General features: G+C 38.5%; 1 pseudogene; it reads right to left on the reverse strand.

Annotated features, from left to right (window-relative positions):
* Positions 1–14,093, reverse strand: part of LOC145980188 (dipeptidase 1-like) — an 89,362-nt pseudogene extending 75,269 nt beyond the window's left edge.
* Positions 14,094–23,457: the final 9,364 nt, after the last annotated feature.

Consider the following 23,457-nt stretch of genomic DNA (forward strand, 5'->3'; position numbering starts at 1 on the left):
TTCGGCATTTTTGTTGTTGTTTATTATATACAATTTCCTGGGTTTCAATTCAAAACTTTATACTGAATAAAAATATCAGTTGGGGTTCAGCACTGTACTTTGTGTGTGTGTATGTATATATGCGTGTATACACTTAATATTTTTTGGCTTTGGTATTTATATACAATTTCTTGGGATTCAATTCAAAACTTTATGCTGGATCAGTTGAGTTCAGCACTGTGCTTTGTGTATGTATGTATGTACGTGTATTAATAGTTTTGGCTTTGGTATTTATATACAATTTCTTGGGGTTTAAATTCAAAACTCTATGCTGGATCAGTTGAGTTCAGCACTGTGCTTTGTATGTATATGTATATATGACCTTACTTGGATTATTCCGCCAAATTATATGCTTCAAGTCTCCTATACTTTGGTGGAGCAGTGGGTTCCACTGCCAATCCAGCAATGGTGAAGAATCTGCACTGTACCCTGGCTTTTATAGTTTTACAGAGCCAATAGAAACACTGTAGGGGTATATTCAGAAACATGAGCTATTCTCTAACATTTTTGCCGAAGTACTTTCTTCTGAGTGTATCCCGTTTTTCTGCTGAGCGTACATGCAATCCCGACCGCAGCGCCTCCACGCTTAGGGGAGCGGAATTGTCTGGAACTAATTTGTAAAGGATCGCTGCTCCAAATATTGATCGACACGCCGGTGCTGGGCTCGAAATGAACTGATCGCTGTGCAGAAAGTATCGATCCCACCGCTTTGGGGCCGTCATGCGCACATATTGTTCAAGTATTGATCTTATATTTTCTCGGGGCTTGATTTTATATATGAACAGATTACAACAAATAAATTGAATATAACAAATGCAAAATATCCTAGTTTCTATTCAATCCTTTTATGTGAATTGAAGAAACCAACAATTCACATATCCCCATACCGCCATATGCTTGTCCTATTATTTCACTAATAGGCAATGTTCTCGAAGAGTCCTAATAGGCAATGTTCTCGAAGAGGCCTAATAGAACAAGATACAGCGGTATGAGAAATATGTGAATTGAAAATATTTTAGTAATATACGACGTCTAAGAAAAGGAATATTCAGCTCCAAAGTACTTTGTCTAATGCTTGCTACCATTTCCCTATTACTGGCAAAAGAAGTTAAAAATGTTGACATAATGAAAAAAATGGACTTGTTCCCAAGTATTCACCGAGTTCAGGCATTTGCACATAGATGGGTCTGTTGTCACGGAGCAATTCTAGAAGAATTACATTGTTTTAATATTAGATATGTAAATTGAACCTGGTATCCAAGAACTTAAACCAGAAATAAATATGTATGTGTGTATGTGTGTGTGTGTATATATGTGTGTGTGTGTGTGTATGTGTGTGGATGGCCAGTTTTAAGTGTGGCCACAAGAGGGGCATATTTTTAACAAATTTATGGATAACAATCTCACAGAAGTGCCCTTTGTAAGTATAAACAAATCAATCTGAGAGGGTCATACTTTCTGAGGAAATTCCCGAGGGCATTTTCACAAAAATCTTAGATTAGACAAGATTCCACACTTGAACAAAAAGCTCATATGCTCATGTTAAGCTTGTTTTAAGTATAGCAAATCTGCTTGAGGAGGGGTTCATACTTTCTCGGGTTTATAGTACCGTAAATACAACTACTGTGTTGCCTGGTTCACTGGCTCACTTCTTTCAAGTGAAACTGAAAGTGCGTACCAAACGTGCGAGAAGAAACAACGGGGTCGGAAACAAGAAGACGGAGAACTAGGATCAAAAATCTCAGTAACGATCTCCAGAAACCACAAAGGTAGGTAGTTTGAGCCTATGGTAATTATAGCTCTTTTCTATAGTGGAACCACAAGGAAAGAAACCTGCGCAGACCCCATCGCGCTGGCGGGTGGGGGAAAAAGACAGGAGGAAGGAGGCTTCAGAGCGGCCAACGTCAGTGTTGCCAGACCTATTGATTTCTCGGTAGGATTCCATAATAAACTATTGCTATGGCACCTCCGACGGCCTGCTCAAAAACAAGTTTTCTGGTCACCTTACTTGAACATGGAGGGGAGAGTGGAACTCCACTCAGCCATGAAAAGTGCTGTTTGAACTGTGAAATTTTGCCAAACGATGTGCTAGGACATTATTATTATTTTATTACTATTACTACATTACCATGGGCGTCCGAAGGGGGGGGGCGTGGCCCCCCCTAGAAAATGAAAGTCAACCAAAAATTATATATTCTTCACATATAATTTCATTTCAGCTGCAATAATGTGTGTTAATTATTGCATGAATATGATACATTGAAATTTAAGCAATGTTTTTTGAGGGAACAACACTATTATTGGAGAAAATGTGCCTTCTTTGCCCCCCCCTGGAAAAAAATACCTTCCTTGCCCCTGCCTGGAAAAAATCCTGCGGACGTCCATGTACATTACTATTTTTAGATGGTTGTATTTTATCCCACCCGAAAATCTATTTCTATTTTAGTTATTTTACGTCGCTTTTGTGCCTCTACGGGTAAGTACGACAACAAGGATGAATGAAAAACTGATGAAATGAATGAAGTGACACAAACACAGTGAAACGTCCTTGCCTTACTAAGTAGAAATACTGCCTTCGTAGCGTGGGCAAATTATTTTATATACCTATGTGTGTGTGTGTGTGTGTGTGTGTGTGTGTGTGTCTATTATATATTAAATGCAGCAACATAGAGGCAGCATAACTGACGAATAAAGCATGTGAGTGTTAATAACAAGAAATTTGCTAGAGAACGAAACGGCATAGTTCAATTACAAAGGAAATAATGCACCCCCTCCCCCGTAGTTGCTTGGAACTTTCATCGGCTTGAAAATACTTAATTTTCTATCCTTAATATACTATTCTATACTTAAATACTTAATTTTCTATCTTTAATATACTATTCTATACTTAAATACTTAATTTTCTACAAAATTATAAAGCGGCATGGACGTCAGAAGAAAGGGCAAGGATGGTCGCCACCTCCTCCCCTTCTGGAAAATGAATGTTGACATAAAAGTACCTATTATTTCAGAGTTGATTTCAATCACAGTAATTTACATCCGTTATTATAATAGGGATGTAGGAACGTGATAATTTCAAACTCAAGTGGCGTTTTCTGAGAGGGCAACATTATACGGGGTAATATGCCTCGTTTACCCGCCTGATAAAAATACATTGTTTCCCCCTCGCTGGAAAAAATCTGCAGACATCCTCTTGCCCCCCAGTGCGCACGCCTATGCCGCCCCCGAGAAGGTCGTTCATCCGCTACTATTAGATCATCGGATTTTGTAGCAGATCTTCTGGTTTCCCAAGGAACAATCTCCCGATTTTTTCAAGTCTGACCTGGCAACACTGCCCCGAACACCGATAACGACAGGGAAGTTGCGCGAACGCTTTGGACGGAAGGTTTTTTTCCTTGTGGTCGAGCTATACTCTTACGGTGGGCGCTCAACATGCAGCTAAGAGAAGTGGGGAATACGAAGCTTACCAACCAGACAACAGTGGTGGCGCTGAGAGTTACGACGTGGCGGGAGGAAGTTCTACACGCACCTCGATCTACAGGCTGGTGCGTTCCTTATCGCATTGGATTCGTCACTCTCCCGCTCTCCACTTCCCTTGCCTGCATGTAGAGCTCTCGCCGTAAGACTTGACAAGAGCTCTAACAACTTTTGCAGTATGAATTCTGTGACTCCCATTCAGCTGTCGCTTGGAGTCCAGTTCCTAACGTAGTGTAAACAATTTTTCCAAAATTTAGAGTTTCGTTTTGACCATTGTATTTAGACATATTTCCTTTGTATTTAAATATTAGGTTCAGCTAATTAATATAACAATAATTGAAATAATAATTCATGATCTCAAATAATATTTAACAACTGTCTCATTTGTCGTTGAAACAAGCAAAGCAATATTCTTTAGAAGTTGTTACAACTCTCTCCCGCATGCAAACATAATTGTTATCATTATAAAGTAAGTTCTAATAGATTTTCATCAATATATTTAATTTTAATCTCTTTTTGTCTAACGGTTTCTGAGATTATGGTAGATCCTAACACTCTTCTGTCCATTTTACAGTGCCAGTAAGTAACACGGTATTTTTAGACAGAAAAAAAATCACTAGAAAGAATTAAAATCTTATGAAAATTATGAGCTTCTGTGGCATGCCCAATGGTGAGATTTGGTGAAAAACATTATTTTGCTTTATATATTCTAAATAATGAAAGAATGACAACGTGATAAAATTAGTAAGCATTCATAAAACAACATCCTGTAATTCCTGCTTTAACATTTAGGTTAATTCTTTCGATTTGTATCTATATGATTCGAAAATGTCATTTACTTACACTTTGTTTTTGTCCCCCACCCTGCAAATTCCTGTTCAGCAATATACAATAGAGCGCCATCTTGCGGGCACTTGTCGTTGTCTGCAGGATTTTTTCCCCAAGAGGCAGAACAATCAGGAATTTATTAAGGCGAAGCAGGTAATCCTCCTCTACAACTCTCCTTCGGTTTGAAGTTTGCAAGGATTTGCATAAATCTTGCTCATAATTATCAGTGCTTTAAACATTAACGCAAATTACTGAGACCGAAATGAAATTTTACGTGTGATATAATATTAAGCCGACATTCATTTTTCACGGGAAGAAAAGATTCAGAAGATCTAATAGCATTATTCTCCTAGAATAACCTTGGTGATGGATGAACCCGAAATTTATTTGGGGTTGAGGAAGTCGTGTGCTTCCACTGTATCGAGATTGATTGGCTTGGGTTGCAGTGGAGGACACATATTTCATACACCTTCAAATATTTGCATAATGAGTCCTGTGTATCCGAACGATACGTGTCTCAACGTTTCTTGAACATGTCGCTCTGCTCCACTTCTTATCAGGAGTCAGGTTTTGGAGGACCCATCTTACTCGCACATTCGTCATACGAAAATGTTTCGTTAATGTCTTATGCACTGTGTTCGTTGATAACTTCGTACATTCCGTTAAATACCTGAGGTTACTCGTTTGGCTGTCATCACCATGTCATGAATCTTGTCAGTGGTTGCTGTCGCTGGTAAGCCAAATGCAGGAGCGTCTTTTCGCTTGACTCTCTGCCACATTTGAACTCTCAGTACTATCTAGAAACGGTAGGATATGTTGGAGTGGATGGTCCTAAATCTTGTATCAAGTCCTCATACATTTCTTTCGGTTTTAATTTTCAAAGCTTGATGACAGCACGAACTTCACAATTTGTCACCACCTTCCAACAGATGCTCTAGTGAAAAGAAAAGTACTTGTACATGGTAAAATGTAATGAGTTTTTGTGTACAATCATTGTAAGGTATCTACGTTATAGAAATATTCAACCTATGGTGCTTTTCGTGTCAGCACTTCTGAATGCCATCCAAATGCATGACATAGAATTTGAAAACGAGAAAGAAGTAGCTGGAAGAGAAAAATGGAAAGAATTTTGAGAGAGAATTACAAATATGGAGCGTGAGAAAAAGATAGATGTAAGAGAGACAAAAATATAAAGTACAAGAGAGAGTTAGAAATAGAATATGAAATCGAGAAAGAAGAGAGTGAGACAGTGAAATAGAGAGAAGGAAATAAAATATAAAAATAAATTGTGAGAAATGAAGTAGAAAGGGGGAGAGGAAGGATGAAAGAGAGAGAGAGAGAGAGAGAGAGAGAGAGAGAGAGAGACGAAAAGTGAGATTTAGGTCTGCGTATTGTAATTCCATTCGTATGGAAATGCATCAGCTTCACACCAGATTATATTCGGAACATATCCAGCTGACTACTGGTGTGTAGGTAGAGAGCTTATGAGCAGTGTATAGTGTCAGCAAGAGTATTAGCGATGTGTGCTGATTTGAGATTTAAAAACTGTTCCTCCTGGCGGCAACATTTCAATGAAATGTACACGTATAGCAGAATGATGTTTGTCGTCTCCTAATTTCTACTTTATATTACTTCAGAGATTTCAAACATGTGTAAATTTGACATGAGTAATCTAAATATTCCTCCAGGATATAATCTAAATTGTATTCCAAAGAGCACTTACCCGTCCACAAGCGGCACTTCCTCCAGTAATCGTTTGATGACATCGAGCCTTGCTTCCAGTAGCTTCGATGACCTGAGCTCCATGGCAAGAGGCAACCCAACACCAATGCCCAGCGCTCCGATAACTATAATGTCTCCGCAAACAGCCAGCCATTGTTTTATATCAATATTGCAACCTGTAATGAAACGAGCGCATCGGTATTCAGTATGCTGCAAAACTACTAAATTGTTTAACATCATATCGCCTGTCAACGCTCGATGATGCTCCGTTTTCTTAAAATGCAGGGTGTCCAAACTGAAACGCCCTGAAGGAAACTCTTTGTAACTTAACATGTAGTTGATGTATCCAAATGAATTATACATCAATGAATATACATAGCCATAAAGTTACTGTGAGCAAAGTAGTAATTAGTACATTTAGTACATTTTTAGTACTATTAGTACATTTCTGCATGCGCCCCACGAGTCGCACGGAGTATGTCCAGTGTATTCAACCAAAGGGACAACTGTGGAACATTCGCAGCCATTAGGACAGTCACAGACACATGCTATAGGCAACCTGACGGTAAATCTATTTTATCGGATGTATCAGAACTTTCATAGGTAATAAAGCACAGTATCACGGACGTACACCTTCTCTTCGTTCTATCCATATAGTTTCAATATATTTTTTTCGCCATTTTTTTCAGTCTCGAGAAAAGACAATCAACTCTCCGCATTTACAATGTAGCCTACTCTTTTCTATTTCCAATATATGAATGAGTTTCCCCCATCATATATTATCAAAAGTATGGAATTGGATTTGTGTACAACAACCTGAAAAGGATGACCGAGTTTCGTGTAGATAATGCTTTGCACATCGACCCGGCAAAATACCAACTGTTTTTGTAATTTACACTAATTTAATTACCTAAATTGTGCCGCCTAAAATAAAATATACTCTTTGACATTAACTCTTCTAAATTGAATTTACAAATTTGGGAATTGCCGGTCCCCGTGGCGGAGAAGTTAGCACATCGACTCCGACGCCATGGGACCCGGTTTCGAATCCCGGCCTGCGCATGGATGTTTCTGAGTGTTCATTCATCAATTGAGGACTGAAAGTGGTAAACGTTGTAAGTACCAAAAGCGAACGTGTTGGGAAATCTCATTGTTCAGCATATCAGCCGGTACGAACGTACAAACTCGTGCTTTTTTACACGCCCTTTGAACTACTTAGATGGATGGCTACCTGCCACTTTTTACGTTTACCACATTATCAAGCATGGCACATTTCACAGTTTAACGTGGAAAACGGTGTTTGAATTTTTGTGGCACTTACAGCGTTTACCTATTTTAGTCTTCAATTTCATCGTGTCGTCACTCATCCCCATCTTCGCAAATTAGCCAAAAGTGGCACAAAAAGCGAAGTAAAATGAAGCAAATAAATCAAACAATTTGGAAATTATGTGCAGCCATCATCTCACTTATACAAGTACAGTACGCATAGGTGATTTTTGCGCGTTGACCACTGTCGTCCTATCAAGAACGCCCTACGTGAGCGAAAAGAACAAAGACGGATTCATCTCGTTCTTTCCGTTATTTAATACTGGGTTTAAGAGGCGGCATTCTCTGAAGGCACCCAAATGTCGACCTGTCCTCCACATAGTACACACTGGGCTGAATCATTTGCAGGCTGACTAGACTAAGGCGTTTGGGCACAGCCAGGAAAATCTTATATGGGTCTTGTGCTGTTCTGTGCATATGTATTTGTGACTGTCCCTTCATCGTGTCACAATTCATCTCAACCGTTTGCGATTAGCCGAAAGTGGCAGACGGCTAGATAAGATCAACTTAATCAATCATTCAAAACCAGTTGAGACCATGAAGAGGGGCGTGGGGGCAGTGTTCCCTATTTTTTGGCACTTTTTGTCCCAACATTTTGGCCTCTTAATTCTAATTTGTTTCATATATATATATATATATATATATATATATATATATATATATATATATATATATATATATATGTAAACTGACCTTGCCCCCCACTTTTGGCATCCAATTGCGGCTTCGTTCAAAACCATTATTGGGTATTGTGATGTTTATTATTTGGATGTTAATCACAAATAAGCTAGATACCATAAGACAGTTCTGAATGATTGCGTTTTTTATTTGTGTTTTGAAGTATTCGTGACCATGACAACTAATACTCTTTATGTTGTTAAACACTCCTCTATAGATACTAAATGAGTTAAGATTAGGAACGAGACAATATGTAGTTACTTACTACTGATTATATTGAACTCTTCAGATTTTAGGAAATAATAAATAATTTAATTTGGTGTTAGAAGGAATCTGCACAGAAAAAAAACAAACCTATACACTATCCCGGGAATCTATGGAGCAAGGCAGCGCATAAAGTTAGAGAAGGGAAGAAAACGAGGGGCGGAACAAAGCAGTAAACACTGTTGCAAAGACTGAGGGCTGCAGTTGCTTTCCCCCTCCACGCAATCTCGTTCACTCACACGTGTTTATTAGTCGAGCTCTCTCGAATCACTACTTGCGCAGAGACTTGCTTTCGTTCGCTCGCTCCAGAGATTCCCGGGACAGAGTATAAGAAGATTCATAGTTAGTACTGCGAGAGGTAATGCTTGATTGAGCATGCAGTCCAAGAACCAGTTGTCTGTCTAATTCCATCCGTAGGAATTTATTTTTTTCTATGAACTTTAATAGCACATTTTTATGCACAGTCCTAAACTATAACACTTTTTTATTTTAAGAAGTGTTTATAATACCGTAAATTACGCACAATTGTAAAATATCGTATTTTGCTGTTAGAAATGTATTTGTCGTATTCTTATTAACGCTCTCAGATATACATTTCGAGCTGTTTAATTTTTCTCCATGAGGTTTGTGTCCCCACATTAAGTATCTTTGGAATTGGAAATATCCAAGTGCTAAATTCATCTTCATGGCTTCTATCCCATCACCTTGGCGGCTACTGATAAGTGATGAGCCCCTCCACCCGAAATAAAATTCTGACTACGAGTCTGTCCGATTCACATAGCAAATAACTTAAACTATGTTTCCTGCATAGCAAGGAACAAAGTAAGTACATACATTGTGAGTAAATAATATCCTAAAAGGCAAGATGGGAGTTTGCCTAAGTGCAGTGTCTGTAAAATGTTGTTTCTAAAATCAAGCACACTAGTTAATCCTAATTTTTCCCACTTTACTTGCAACTGACGTTGATCCAGGTGGTAAAAAAATTGAATTATGTTCTTTGTAGAGCAAGGTGAAATTTGGCTGCAGCTCTGCAATATAAATATCTCCTAAAATATAGAGTGGGGATGTTTTCAATACCCAATACCAATATGGAAAGCAGCATGGGTTATTCAGAACTTAACAATCGCATTTACCACAATTGTTTCCCAAAATCTGTGTGAGTAATTTGAAACTAGTAGATAATATGAACTTTATATTCAATACAATAAAGTACACTGCGATAAATGATAGTTCACATAATTCTTTATATTTGCAAGAACCACTCACGCCAGTAAGAAATCATATATTTGGGTTAATCTAAAAGTAAGTTACACCCGAGCCGTGTTCTTGTACTAAAAGAGATAAAATAATCACGTTTGGTGGCAACACTGTCCGGAATGTATTCTCCCCACACCCAAAGCAGCCATGCTGCACCTGCTTTAGTATGCGAGTAGTCACCGCATGAGTATGGTGCATGGTATTGAGGTGGCGTCCAAAGTTCAGGTGTGCTCTGTTGTCCGACTTTTGTGGACATGAAGGCATAATCAGAGTGAAGTCCATCGCCAAATTGTCGAAGATTGAGAATGCAATGTCACATCCCATGATGAGGAAATGGTGCCAGATGTTCGAAGAGGAAAGAACGAACGTGAAAGACGAACAGAGTGTTGAGCAGCCTGCAACTGTGTACACTATCGACAAAACGGAGCGTGTGAATACAATAATCCTTGCAAAACGCCACGTGAAAATTAAAAGAGATTGCAAGTGAACTGAACATATTCTACGATAGCGTGTCTATGCTGATTCATCACCAGTTGGGTGTATAGTAAACTGTGCTCTCACTGGGTGCCGCGATTGTTAACCGATGAGCACAAAAGTCAACTCATTTGAAATTTAACAGAATTTTTACACACAAGAATTAAAAAAAAAACTAGTCACACAATTCAAAAAAATGCTTGGAATACTTTAGTGACTATGTCGAAAAAATGTTAAATGTTCATAAATTTTTGTACGATAATTATTGTCTTTCTAATGTGTTTTGTTTGTTTTATACAGGGATGTGTAATTTACTATTTGATTTACCCTAGTAATAGTAGGCAGCAAAACATAGCCAAAAAGATCTTGTATGAAATTGTATAATTTTGTGTCCGCCCTTTTGATGACGTCATAAAATCTAAAACCTACGGAAAATGATAAGGTGTTATTACTTGGGATTATTCCTAATGAATGTGCAGGGTGGACCAAAAGTCGTAGTGCAGCCTATTATTTCAGAAGTTGTAAGGAAAATGAAACATTTGAATACACCAATGTAAATTGGGTATCAGGTCCCACCTTTTGGGCATAACACAACAATGGCTGCCATTTTGAAATCCGCCATTTTGAATTGCCGTTCATTTTTTTAAATGGAAAGTGAGTCACGTGGGGTATCAAAACACATTAAAATTTTGCCAGGAATTCATTTCTGGAATCAGATTAAGGTTTTCAGACCTTTGGATGCCAATAACGCCTACACCGTAAGAGTTATGTGAAATCTGATTTCATGAATGAATTCCTGGTAAAAGTTTAATATGTTTTGATACCCCACATGACCCCCTTCCCATTTAAAGTAAGGACAGCAATTCAAAGTGGCGGCCATTGTTGTGTTATGTCCCAAAAGGTGGGCTCTCATACCTAATTTAGATTGGTGTTTTCAAATGTTTCATTTTCCTTACAACTTCTGAAATAATAGGCTGTACTACGATTTTTGGACCACCCTGTACATTCATTCTGAATAATCCCAAGTAATGACACCTTTTCATTTTCCGTAGGTTTTAGATTTTATGACGTCATTAAAAGGGCCGACACAAAATTATGCAATTTCATACAATATTTTTTTGGCTATGTTTTGCTGCATACTATTACTAGGGTAAATCAAAAAGTAAATTACACACCCCTGTATAAAACAAACAAAAGACAATAATTATTGCACCAAAATGTACTGCAACTTTTGGACCACCCTGTAGTATCCAAGAGGGTAAGTGTGTAAAAGAAAAATTCGTCACTTACCTCTATCTTCACCTTGTGACAATCTGTCGATCGTGTCGGCCGATGAGTGTGAGGCACTTCGTGCAACATCGCCATTTGGCAATTTGTTTCCCAATTCAGGAGTGTATGAACGTTGCACTAATTTGACTGATGTTCTCTAAAAGAAATATATATGCCTGCATTATTAATCAATTCAGCCGAATCTTGAAAATTTATCAACGTATATATTTTATAAAATTTTGGAAATTTTGATTTGTTTTTGCACTCAATTCTTGGGTCATTAAACATTAAACACTTAAACGGTAATCGATCAATGGTAAGAATACATACACAAACACAAAATATTAATTGTTGGCAATATTTTTCACAATAATTTGTATTGTACACGCTGTTACTATAGAACTAGTTTAATGATTATTGAATCGTTCAAATACATTTTTCTGATAACAGGCAAATTTTAATCACTCATACAACACGTCTGGAAAATATTCAAGTGTGTACTTTGTTACTTTCCAACTTGATAATTACCCCTTACGAGATATTGTTCCTTTCACATGTATTTAATATCTATGATCTTGTTAGGTCCTCTCAGATAATCCACAAGTATTATAGTTACTGTATGTAAATAATGTAGGACTCAAGAAAACCTAATCTTGAGAAAATGCAGATATCTGAATAACCTCAATATCGTAGAGTAGAGTTATACATCTTAGTCCTAAGAAGTGTTGTGAAAATAATGTTATGTTAACATCGTAGCGTACCTCGCATTTTCAAGTTACGCTTTAGCCTTGTAGCAGGAAGGAAATGTGTTAACTTCAGCATAATGCATTTTTCAGTTACTGCATAGGTAAAGTGGAGTGAGACGGAGAAAAGGAGGAGAAGCCTAGGTTCAAAACAGGCAAGTTGAATCTTGAATAGGACAGTCGGTTTGGATTTAGGAAGACGGTCGGTCGTGAGTTTGAAAGACAGTTGGTCAGAAATCTGAAAGACAGTCGGTATTTATTTTGGAAAGTGAACGTTGGTTCGAAAAGTTGTTTGGGAGAGAAGTACAGAGAAGTTAAGACAGTTTTAAGAGAGAAACAACTAACAGCAGTGTGTGTGTGTGTGATAGAATTAATTTTGAAACTCTCATTGATCATCTCTTCGAGAACGAGACAGGTAATAATATCCTTTTCTATCATACGCCAACATTGCCAATGCAGTCTTAAGGTCATTAAAACCTGAAAATGTGTGAGTTGTGTAGATTAAGTTTTATCTAGGTACCACCGCAGATGAAGGTTGTAGAATAAGCGATGCTTTTAAGCTAACATAACCCCTATGGTAAGGTCCCGAACCTGTAAGGCTCTATGTAAGGCCCTTTTAAGGTTCTTTACGACTTCAATAATACGTACTTTCCGATTGAGCTTACCCACACCATGTACCGATCCCAGCTTAAGTGTGCCCAGGATATATCCAATCCCTAACAAAAATCCTTTTGTTGAACCCAGGTGACTGCTACCAAAAAATTGAATCTTTCTGGAATGCAGCTCATTCTATCACAATTGACCTTAACAACAAACACCTACACAAACTGTCCAACATCTGCCGCCAGGCTTTTCAGGCTGGCTGCATTCTCCCCCTTCCACTCCCACCCCCAATTCACTCTAAAATCCACATGCGCTCTACTGCCTGACACTCCCTTGCCATAACTTCCCTTCCAGTACCACAAAACCCCCCTAAACACCAAAACTGCACCGACAATTCTCGCACCTTGGAAAACAACCAGTCCACAGACAGACCCACCCCCACCAAACCCATGGTCACCAACGAACCTCACCTACCACAACACAACCAAACTGTACTTAATTTGTCCAACTACAATCTCACATCTGCCGAAATAGCTATTCTATCCAAAGGGCTCACCTTCTCCGCCACAACAAATTCCGTCTCCTCTTCGATATCCACACTTTTGCCAGACACCTCAGATGGCAACACTTCTGGACAAAGAAACCCTCCCTCCAGACCATCACTAATGAAACCCACCTAAGCTCCAATTTTGCCCACAATCCTCCCAAGACCCTCCCCTGCCCATTAATCACCCCCTGCAAAGATACATAACTGCCATAATATCTACCATCACTGACAGCTCATTTCTTGACAACCTCCACAGCAAAACCCAACATGAATCTCTCTCAAGATCAAGCCCTTCAAGATCTCCGCCAGAACCATGACATCAAAATCCTCTCAGCTGACAAGGGGTCCACCACGTTGGCGCTGAACTCTCAAGATTACCTGGCGGAAGCCACTCGCCATACAAAACCACCACGGTTGACCTTTCAGCCACACACCTCGACAGAATCCAGGACTTTATTCACACCCGATGCTCCCCTGAGGGCCTAACAGCCTCCACCATATCACTGCTCATCCCTGACAAACCCCGCACTCCCACTTTTTACCTACTGCCCAAAATCCATAAACCTGGCAACCCTAGTAGACCTATCGTGTCCAGTTATAACTCACCTTCTGAAAGAATCTCAGAATGTGTCGACTTTCACCTCCAGCCTCTTGTTAAAGCTCTGCCTTCCTACCTCCGGGACACCAGCCACTTCCTTCAGAAAATCAACACTCTCCCACCATTACCAGCTAACACCATCCTTGCCACCATGGATGTTACTTCTCTCTACACCAACATACCTCACTCCCATGGCCTCCGTTCCATAGAATCCTTCCTCAACAACAGACCAAAACCCCACACCTCCAGCACTAATTTCCTGACCCATCTAGCTCACCTTGTCCTCACGTGCAACAACTTCACCTTCGAGAACAAACACTATCTTCAGATTCGAGGCACAGCCATGGGGACCAGAATATCCCCATCCTATCCTTACCTATTCATGGGCAAACTTTAACAAGAGTTCCTGGAAACCCAATCCCTCAAACCTCTCCTCTGGCTCCGTTTCATCGATGACATCTTCATGCTCTGGACACATGGAGAACCGTCCCAGACCACCTTCCCAGATCAACTAAACCACTTCAGCTCCATCAAGTTCACCTTGACCCACTCCACCAACCAAATCACCTTCCTGGATGTGGGTGTGCACACGAAGGAAGGACATTTGGAAACCTCTATCCAGATCAAACCCACCAATGCAATACCTACACTTCTCCAGATCCCATCCGATCCACACCAAGCCATCCCATTCTCCCTGGCCCTCAGAGGTCAACGCCTCAACACCTCACCCACCTCCCGACAGATCTATAACCTCCGCCTACACCAAACCTTGACCAACCGTGGATATCCCTCCACCCTGGTTATCAAACAAATATCCCGAGCTGCTTCATACACCTCCACCAAGAAACCTATCACCAATCCCCCTGCACTTGTCACCCAATCTCACCCCAACCTCAACAAACACACTTTACGTTCCCTCCTTCCCATCCTGCACAGTGATCCTGACACCAAAAACATCTTCCTCGACAAGCCCAGAGTAGTTTTCAAACGCCCTTCCAATCTCCGAAACATCCTGGTCCAACACAATCAGCCTACTCACAATCTACTCGCTCCCGCCCACAAATGCAACTGCCCAAGGTGCAAAACCTGCCCCATATTCACCCTCTATCCCAAAGGAACTTGTTACAGCTCTAACCTGATTTATATCCTCACCTGCAATATTTGTGGGAAATTTTACTTGGGGGAAACATCCATAGCCCTGAATCTCCGCATCAACAACCACCGCTTCTCCACCCAAAACATGGACTTTGCTGCTGCAATTTACACCAATCACCACAATATTTCCCTCAATACCTGCCTCCAGGTAGCTATCGTCCACTCTTTGCCTCAATCCACCAATACCTCAGTACGCAAGAGATGGGAGAGGGCCTATATATCAACCATGAACGCAACCACACTCCCTGGCCTGAACTAGGCCACTCAGTAACACCCCTCACCTTCAGCAACACCCTTCACTTCCCTCTACACTTTTCCGCACTCACAGTTTTCGACAGCCTGGCGAGGGAACGACATAATATTTTTGTCTGTGAAACTGTCTACTTTTTCTTTCGGAACCTGGCATAACACTACAGGCCACGTTATCACTCCGTCGACGTCGCTCCTTTCATGAACTTTCTTTCTACCTCCGATGTGACAAATTGTCACGAAAATTTGAAGTTATTCTGCGTCTTGTGAGTGTATCCTCTCTCCTCTTTCATTATATATATTTACATGTCTTTTGGTGACGTGGAATCAATAGGTCACTTTTTATCCATATAGGCTAACGTTTAAAACTACTTTCGCACGTATTTCCTTTTTGGTATCATAATAATACCTACCAGAAAATATTAGTTTTACTTTACTGTGTTAAGTGAAATTTATATGGCCAGCACCAAAAAAAAAAAGGAAATAAGAAATTGTTTCCTAGATAGTGCAATGACTAATATTGTAACTAGTAATTAAGAGGCCATGCGATTAGGATCACCAAGGAACCATATTATACAAATGTTAACCTATATTTTAAAAATAGTTTTAGAAAATTAATGGAAACTTTAAACATTTTAATCCTTCCTTGCTTACTAGTGGTTCCATTTTTTCATTACTTCTAAATAGCGGGGGCGATTGGCTTGGAAAATAGGGGGTGGGGTGCAAGGTACAGAAACTTGTGGGGTTTAGCATAAGGTCAGGGCAAAAGTGGCGAACAGTGGGGAGGAAACTGCCCACCGTAATCGCCTCCACTTCTAAAATTATTACAAATTGTTTGCATTAAGTGCAAAAACTGTTGACGATGGGTATAATATGACGAAGGGCCCAAGAATAGATCCAGTCTCTATGAAGAGTGGCTAAAGTAAAGTGATTCAAAAAATTCAATATCACTGAAGTTCCATAATTTTTGGGATACTTTCACGAACATTTGATTAAAAGAATCCAGCAAGCATTGTTTTGTTGTTATTTGTGTCCGGGTTAAAGTCGAAATGCACCGTACTTCATGAAAATGTAAGTCAAAGTAGTAGGATGTTTTAAAAGCAAAACTCTACATAAAGAAAGTAACGAAACAATGATGAGACTTTCCAGAGTTTGATGTACAGTCACCGGCAATAAAAATTGGATACGTATGTCCTTAAATAATCGCTATCCTGCAAGGTGTTATGTTTGTTGCCGAACTCTACGGCGTTAAGTGGATTTTAATAGCAAATTTTCAATGGCAACTTCTAGCACTGCCGTAAAGCTGGCGTGAAGGCTTTTTAAAAGTCTCAACAAAATATGTATTGTATCAATCCATAAAATTATATTTTATTTAAAACCTCTCTAATACTTCATATTAACCAAAACATTCACTTATTTATCTCAATTGTCTCAACCTCTATAGTATATAAATAATACACAATATTGCGCTATACAAACTTCCTAAAATATTCAAAATATAAAAAAATTACATCAGCCTATAAAATCAACTGTTTGCAATAAAAATAATAAAAGTCACAATTCGGCATGGAGAAAAATCTCCATAGCCTAAATAATATAAAAGTAAAACAAACAACAAAACTAACTTCTAATTTAGATTTACTTCACTACTTGCGCAGAGACTCATCTTCGTTCTCTTGCTCTATAGATACGGGACAGAGAATATACTAAAATTGGCTCACCTTATATTCCCACGAAGTTTCCATTTACAGACCAACGGGCGAGGGGGATGAGTATTCTGTGACTCTTTCTATTAGATCCAAATCCAGCCGCACATTTTCGCAATCGGAAGATTTCTTCGCCGGTGTTTCGTCGTCCTCGCTCTCACCGGGCCCCCACGCGGCCAACTCGAGCAGCACCCCCGCCTCCTCCCCCACGGGAGAGGTTCCACTGTTCGCAGCCACCGTGGCAACACGCGCGCGGAAACACCGATCGGCAAAAACCGGCAGCGGGCTTCCCGATGTGTACCGTGGGACAGTTGACCAAATACTGAACACCGTGGGATGGTCGCGGGAACAAGTGCGCAGGCGCGGGTGTTGATTTATTAACAAAATCTCATAATAATTGGTTCTTGCGGATAAAATATAAGGAGCCGTAGAAATTGTTTGTTAGTATGCAGAGGAGAAATGCAATGTAAATTTATGGAGAATGCGTGGGACGTAGATAAACAGGGGATGAATTCTTGTGGAAGTTTCGTCAAAAGGACAACTTCGCTGAGTGTCTCCGCATTCAATTCCATTATCCCCTTTTTTCCCGAGTTCTTCAGATTGAACGGAATGGAAAACACAGAAGAGAAGAGTGATGAAGTCTTCTTGAAAAGCTTGGCAGTGAATTCAAGGCTTGGGTGAGCACTGGGCACTCGTTTCTAATTCTTGATTGCTCAAGAAACTTTAAACTCTCTTAAGCGCAATACTTGCTTTTCCACTGTATCAGCTTTTTCTTCGGAAATATCTTTCATATTCATTTACGCAGTCATAACATTAAGCTCACGCGTATCATGATGATTAGCGCTCTCGAATTTCGTGCCAGAGGTCTACGGTTGGATCTTCAGATGGATCAAAATGTTTACCCAGCATAGTAAGGAAAGTATTTTAGTCCGACAATGGTTGTATGTAAGTGGGGGGATTAATGGGTCACATTATATCCATTTTGCACTAACTGTGTAATAAAAAAAAAATAAAAAAACAAACACAAAATTGGTCATATAATGGTTGAAAAGGTTCTTGAAACGTATTAATATCAGAAAAATTGGTAAGTATTTGAAAGATAAAATACCAATTCTAATAATATTAAATGTATAGATAATGTTGTTCGGGCCAATAAAATTAATAAAACTAATGTTTTCCAAGGGGTTTAGATTATTTTAGAATAACTTTAAAAAGTTATGCTTTTGAATCACTTTGATTCTATATTTCGTAAACACAAAACGTACAGATTATAATAATATTTATAATTCAATACAGCATTCCTTACGTTCTGGTATAATTTGTGTTAATGTAATATAATTACAAAATTAAAGCTTCAACAAAAATTATCTCGATTTAGCTATTTACTAAACTACGAGACAAACAAATATTATGTACAACGAAATCCTCTTCAAATGCTAAGTCATTCTATGTGCTATTCACAGTTTTGTAAAGTACTTTCTTACTCACAAAATTTAATTTCAACATATTCTCTTCATTATGCTCTTTAAAAGTTATTTCCAAGAATTTTATAACCTTGAAGAAGTTAATCACGAATCTGAAGTACATTCACAAGATATTGAAATAAATGTACGTACATCACAAACCTGAATTTGATGTCTAATTGACAGCTAGAACTCGTAGGCACAATTTTTGGGAAGAATCTGCTATTTTCGTATAATGTACATTCGATTCCCCAGACAATTAGAAACATGGCAAATGTGAAGTATTGTACCCCAATGAAGGCTTTACAAGAAAATTCGATGTATTCTTACACATATTCGAGATAGTGAGATAATTAAAACTACAATAGTCTTCCTCTTCAAAATATAGCTTGATCTCTTCTAATTTGCTCATATGGATCCTAACGGTTACGTGGTAAACTCATCTAAAATTTGTTTATCTTCTCAAATATTGCAAACATTATCAAGGCATAAACATATCAACTCTCTTTCCTTTAACTTGAATGTTTTAGTTAATTTTCAGTTTTGTTGTATTAAATCCGGTAGTTGAGTTGGAAACACTGATAGTTTCATTTAGACTTTGGGATACAGAGATAACATGAAAGAATTTAACAATGGTTAGTATAAACCCTCTCACGTGTTGTATAGTACATTCGATGGATTTGTTAATTTTGTGTATTATGTAAAGAAGATAAGAGTGAATTGTTGTAAGATACTATAATTTGTTGCAGGTTGCGCCTTAGTGGTCTGTTTCCTGTCTTAAACTACGCCCATAGAGATTAATATAATTCCCCAAGAAATTTGTTCGAATGTATAAAGCTAAGTTACTTTATAAAGTAATTAAATATTTCAGTTTTTATTTTGTTTATTTTACTTCGCTTTTCTGCCACATTTGGCAAATCGCGAAGATGAAGATGTGTAATGATATGATTAAATTGATGAAGTAACACTTACAAACAACATCTATGCCGATGTCGAGATTCGAACTCGGGACATCAGACATCATAGCGCGCTGTGATAACCACTCAGCCAAAGAGGACAACAGAAATAATTACTATTTAATGCACTTTTGTGGAATCCTACTATAAGTGTTCTCTGTAAGTTATTTAACAATTGATTGGTTCATTTCATTTATATTACTTCGCTTCTCCGCCAGTTTTGGCTAATTGGTACGATGAGGATGAACTGTTATAAGATGAAAGGGATCACTCACAAACACACAACACACACCCCCGTGGTGGAGTGGTTAGTACATCACGCTACGACGCCTAGGGTACCGGGTTCGAGTCCCGGCCTGGGCATGGATATTTGTGAGTGTCATTTATCCATGCATATTTTGCTGAAATGTATTTGCATGCTGTAAAATGATGAACATTAATATCATACCTGGCTACTAGCTAAGAAATCACACTAAATTTCAACATAATAGTCTTATAACTTTCTGTTGAAATTCTAGTAGAAGATAGAGTGAACTTTCCTGCGGGAATATAAATAATTGAATCATTACGAAATAAGAAAAGTCTTAGTTTTGAGCGATTATTAGCATCTGAGTCACCCCCACTCCTCTCCTTGTGTGTAAAAGAAAGATAGAAATAACTTAGACACAGAGAGGGGAGAGAGAGAGGGAGTATCGCAAAAACATAGGGAGAGTATATTAGTAGTGCGTAAAAGAGACCCAATATATATATTTGATTAATATTATATTAAATTATGACGAACATGGAAATGTTGCTGTCGTTGTACTCTTTTCATATGTGTGTGTGTGTGTGTGTATGTACAAAAGCCACGGTACCTCAGTTTGTTATTGATTCTGACTATCATGCAGACGACAGGAGTTCGAATCACCAGGAAGCTTCCAATTCATTTCTTTCTTTCTGCTGTTATCTGAGGTCCACCCAGTCTCATATAATACGTACCGAGGTGCAACCTATGTGGATAAAGGCGGCTGGGCGTGGTGCTGATCCCATCATCCGAACTATGACTGAGATCAAGAACATGTTGAGCTCTATACCTCCACTTCATCCCATGGGTGCCACCATGGCAGGTGTGCACACGCACAGCTTTACCTTATATGTATATCGTCGCCTGTCCTTGACTGCTTCTGTCTCCCTGAAGTTTTCGAGTAACTGTGCAACTGTCAGTTGTGACACTGGATCTCGTCAGGGGTGTAGTTGATTAAAATCTCTTGACACGTGAACTTCTCTCCCCGGACAGCAGTAAGATCTCGATGCGTTCCTCCCGTGTTAGGAGCATTCTGGTACTGTGGCGCCTGGAAAATGAGACATTTGTTACAATCATGCAGTCATAAAGTTTTTTCTTATTAAAGAGAAGTTAAAAAACCTTCATCATTGTATTTCCTGTGATATTGTAGCTTGATTTTATATATCACATCATTTAATATTTATTATAGTTGAATTCAACATGGCGGCCACCAATATGCCGGGTGTCCTCTTGGAACACACCAGTATGGTTCCCTAGGCCTAACCTGTTTCTACCGTATTATGACCAGTTGTACCCAGCCTAACTCCTTTACATTTATAGGGGTGGTAAGAGAGTTTTTAATCAGGCTGTATATTGCAAAACGACCCTCTTAAAACCTTTTTCAGTGTTTCTTGTGTACACTTCTGATCTAAGTATATTCAGACTGAATATGTAGATGCTGAGTGTTAATCTAACAGGTAATCTTCATTTCCCCCGCTTGCTTTTGCTCGAAAGATGAAGTAGTCTCTTTCGTGAGGATGCTGGAAGAGAATGGGTGTGAGTAATTTCTTCTGTAAACTGAAAACTCTGTAGCTCTAAGTTCTTAGGAAATTTTTAACGATTGTCATGCAAATTCTTGACTAACTAACAAGGGAAATTCTAAGGACTTGGTGATTTATGTAGACGAAATCAGCACCAGCAATAGACATTGTGGATTTCCCAACGTGTTAGCTGACGCATGTAATATTTGTTCAAAAGATTATAAAATTTCCTAAAAAAAAATATTTTCAGTTCTTGTTAAATTTACCAAACTCACAGAAGAAAATCCTCTTAAGTCACTGTCATAGAATTCTGTTCTTCTACTGACGGATTCAATGATATAAATATGGACACAAAGTAAGACCAGTGATATTATTTGCTAGTTTTATCTTCTTTATGGTTATTTTGCGTTAATGTTATGAAGCAAAGGTGAACTGATTATCTCACTGATAGGACAGAGACACGCCCATTCCTTGCAAGGGATTCATATCCTAAACTCGTACAGTGGGATCTATAGGTATTACCAAGCAAATTGACCATCACCACGTTTACTCCGTTTCTTTTATACAATGAGAGCTTCAAGAACTAACACAAAACACCAAACAATTTGCTTACAACCTCTGAACCAGTAGACGTAAAAACACAGTCCTTAAAAATACGTAGGATGAGGATAAAAACCACAGTTTGCTGAGCAATATGTATGGATCCCACTGTACCATCAAATCGCCTTTGGATACACGGTGGAGTGGTTCGGATCCCACTTTTAAAACTGTAGGTCCAGTCCCGATTAGCCTTACTGTACATAAAGTTTACTTAAAACAGCAACTCAATCAATCAACCATCAAAGTAAGATACGCTACTTATTTCTTCATAAAATATTTTCGTGTGGAAATTCGAAATGTGGAATGAGTGGTGCGTAACGCAACTCCCATGCTGCATTTGGGATTGAACCAAGAACCTCTAGATTGAATTGGGTGATGTAGTTATTTCTCACTCATCTCTCAGATGGTTTACACTCGCTTGGCCTAAATGTGATAAATGCAAGAGGTTACATTTAAAGGAATTGCGATAGAAATTAACTGAGGTTAGATATGGGTTTTATACTCTCCATGACTGAACCAATATGGATTGGTTTAGAAAAGGATATTACTTGCCTTACAAATATATGAAGATTGTTCCTACACTTGTCCTCTCAAATGTCACTTGTCTGATCTCCCTGTCAGACATCGATTCAATTACACACCATCGTCCAATAATCGTTCTCCACTTTGCTTCTCTCTCACAATCCGCACACCTTACTCTCTCTCGTATTCTCGCCAACTGATCACACCTCCTGACAATTCCAACACTCATGCCACATACGCCTTCCAAGTCAATCACCCGACCTTTGCCTGATTACTTATTCAGCATTCCTATCTCTGTTTCCTACTATGCTAAGAATTTATACTTCTTACCTTGGGTACGATACGCTCCTCTACCCCCTAAAGAAAATCCTTTGATTTTAACTTAAATATGAAAGATTTAAAGTTGTATTCCATATCGATCCTTTCTATGGAGAGATTTGTTTTATTATAAATATAGTCCCAAAATTATTGAATTAACATACCATAACCGAAAATATGAAATTTGATTAATATAGTTATTGAAAAAGAAAAAGGAATGAAGAAAAATAACCAATAAATAAACAAAATAAATAAACAATACTTGTCAGCGTATGAAAGGTAATCACTGGCATGTGAGTTTGTTATGCTTACTCATGCATGCAATGATTGTGAGTCTTACGTCACACACGTTGACGTTATGATTGGCCATGCCTAAAATATGGAAAAATACACGACGTGACACAATTACATATAAGGTCATTGTTCCATCAGTATTGACCTAGCTGAAGGTTTATGGCACAGTAACACACTAGCGAGGTAGTATGTAATCAATCCTGTAACCACTGACACTGCACAACACTATTAAATATTTTGAAGTTAATATTTACAAAATCAGCAACGTTTCTGATACTCATCCGGGTTACACTTGCACACATATGTCATATTATCGATGTAAATTTCACCGTCTCTTACTTTAGAGTATCATGTAAATATCGCTGTCGTTTTTATTTATAATATATGTCAATAAACACAGTAAATATTTAATTAGAAAACTTGAAGTTAATCAAAATATATACACTGTATCAGTAACTGTCCTGGAGTAATAATATATGTACATGAATTTATGTATTTGAAAATAAGAATATAATAGTGTTCGATAGATAAAATCACAGCACTAATATTTGTCCATAAAATTAATG

The sequence above is a fragment of the Lepisma saccharinum genome, chromosome 27, assembly GCF_977018435.1.
Source record: "Lepisma saccharinum chromosome 27, izLepSacc3.1, whole genome shotgun sequence".
NCBI lineage: Eukaryota > Metazoa > Arthropoda > Insecta > Zygentoma > Lepismatidae > Lepisma > Lepisma saccharinum.